General features: G+C 42.9%; 1 long non-coding RNA gene across 1 annotated transcript in view; it reads left to right on the forward strand.

Moving 5' to 3' along the window:
* LOC310723054 overlaps positions 1-2,500 on the forward strand; it is a 19,132-nt gene that overhangs the window by 7,757 nt on the left and 8,875 nt on the right. The window contains exon 4 of the long non-coding RNA XR_014532570.1: positions 2,449-2,500. This exon is cut by the window's right edge and continues 95 nt beyond it. This is a non-coding gene — a long non-coding RNA (uncharacterized lncRNA). The remainder of the gene's footprint in view (positions 1-2,448) is intronic.

Here is a 2,500-nt window from a genome sequence, read left to right on the forward strand (position 1 = left end):
GTGATTGTGTGTTGTGATTGTGTGTTGTGATTGTGTGTGTTGTGATTGTGATTGTGTGTGTTGTGATTGTGTGTGTTGTGATTGTGTGTTGTGATTGTGTGTGTTGTGATTGTGTGTGTTGTGATTGTGTGTTGTGATTGTGTGTGTTGTGATTGTGTGTGTTGTGATTGTGATTGTGTGTGTTGTGATTGTGATTGTGTGTGTTGTGATTGTGTGTGTGTTGTGTGTGTGTGTGTGTGTACAGCTGCATCTCAATAAATTAGAATATCATTAATGAGTTGATTTATTTGAGTAATTCAATAGAAAGTAAAACTCGTATATTCTATAGATTCACACACACTGAAATATTTCAAGAGTTTATTTTATTTTCATTTTGATGATTTTGGCTCGAAACATTTTGAGTGAATTTGATGGTCTTTTGAAAAGTATATTGATTCACTGTATCTGTACTTAAGACTTGCTCAAGGCTCATTTTGCTTAAATTACTGCCTCAATCAGCCGTGGCATGGAGGAGATCAGACTGTGGCATGGAGGAGATCAGACTGTGGCATGGAGGAGATCAGACTGTGGCATGGAGGAGATCAGTCTGTGGCATGGAGGTGATCAGACTGTGGCATGGAAGAGATCAGACTGTGGCATGGAAGAGATCAGACTGTGGCATGGAGGTGATCAGACTGTGGCATGGAGAAGATCAGTCTGTGGCATGGAGAAGATCAGTCTGTGGCATGGAGGAGATCAGTCTGTGGCATGGAGGTGATCAGACTGTGGCATGGAAGAGATCAGTCTGTGGGATGGAGGTGATCAATCTCTGGGATGGAGGAGATCAGACTGTGGCATGGAGGTGATCAGACTGTGGCATGGAGGAGATCAGTCTGTGGCATGGAGGAGATCAGACTGTGGCATGGAGGTGATCAGTCTGAAATCAGTCTGTGGCATGGAGGTGATCAGACTGTGGCATGGAGGAGATCAGACTGTGGCATGGAGGTGATCAGACTGTGGCATGTAGGAGATCAGTCTGTGGCTTGAAGGTGATCAGACTGTGGCATGGAGGAGATCAGTCTGTGGCTTGGAGGTGATCAGACTGTGCCATGGAGGGTATCAGATTGTGGCATGGAGGTGATCAGACTGTGGCATGGAGAAGATCAGTCTGAAATCAGTCTGTGGCTTGGAGGTAATCAGACTGTGGCATGGAGGAGATCAGACTGTGGCATGGAGGAGATCAGACTGTGGCATGGAGGTGATCAGTCTAAAATCAGTCTGTGGCCAGAGATTCTCTATGGGGTTCAGGTCTGGTGAGTTTGCTCCAGTCAAGCACACCAACACCATGGTCATTTAACCAACTTTTGGTGCTGTTGGTAGTGTGGGCAGGTGCCAGATCCTGCTGAAAAATTAAATCAGCATCTCCATAAAGCTGGTCAGCAGAGGGAACTTCCTGGTAGACGGCTGTACTTGATAAAACACAGTGGACCAACACCAGCAGATGACACGACTCCTCAAACCACCACTGACTGTGCAAACTTTAAACTGGACCTCAAGCAGCTTGGATTCTGTGCTCCTCCTCTCTTCTTCTTCTTCTTCTGCAACTGAGCAACAGTCCAGACCTTTTTGTCCTTTGTCCAGGTGAGACACCTCTGACGTTGTCTCTGGTTCAGGAGCTGCTCGACACGAGGAATGAGTCAGTTGTAGCCCATGGAGACGTCTGTGTGTGGAGGCTTTTGAAGCACTGACTCCAGATGCAGTCCACTGTTTGTGAATCTCCACAAATTCTTCGTTTCATCTTTTTCTACCACATTTTTTCCTTTTATTTCATCTTTCCATGATTGTGTTTTGGATCCAGCAGTCTGTGAACAGCAGCTTCTTCAGCAATGACCTTTTGTGTCCATGTGCAGGGGGTCAATGATCGTCTTCTGGACAACTGTCGAGTCAGCAGTTTTCCCCCATGATTGTGGAGCCTGAACCAGACTGAGACGCCATTTAAAGACTCAGGAAACCTGAGCAGGTGTTTGAAGTTAATGAGATGTTTAGAGTGAGACGTCACGAGTCTCCAATATTCAACTTAAACACAATATTCTTATTTTCTGATATATTTTCTGATATATTTTCTTAATTTTGGGTTTTTATCAGCTGTGAGTCAAAATCATCAAAATAAATTGAAATAAACAAATAAATCAGTGTGTGTGTGTGTGTGTGTGTGTGTGTGTGTGTGTGTGTGTGTGTGTGTGTGTGTGATGAATCTTTATAATATACCAGTTTCACTTTCTGTATTGAATTACAAAAATGATTCAATATTTTGATGATTTTTCTTTATTGAGATGCAGCTGTATATATATATATATATATATATATATATATATATATATATATATATATATATATATATATATATACGTGTGTGTGTGTGTGTGTGTGTGTGTGTGTGTGTGTGTGTGTGTGTGTGTGTGTGTGTAGGTCTCTGTATCTGAAACTGAAAGCTCGGGTGACTCTCTCAGATATTTGGGTG

Source organism: Silurus aristotelis, assembly GCF_946808225.1.
Source record: "Silurus aristotelis genome assembly, contig: scaffold_188, whole genome shotgun sequence".
NCBI lineage: Eukaryota > Metazoa > Chordata > Actinopteri > Siluriformes > Siluridae > Silurus > Silurus aristotelis.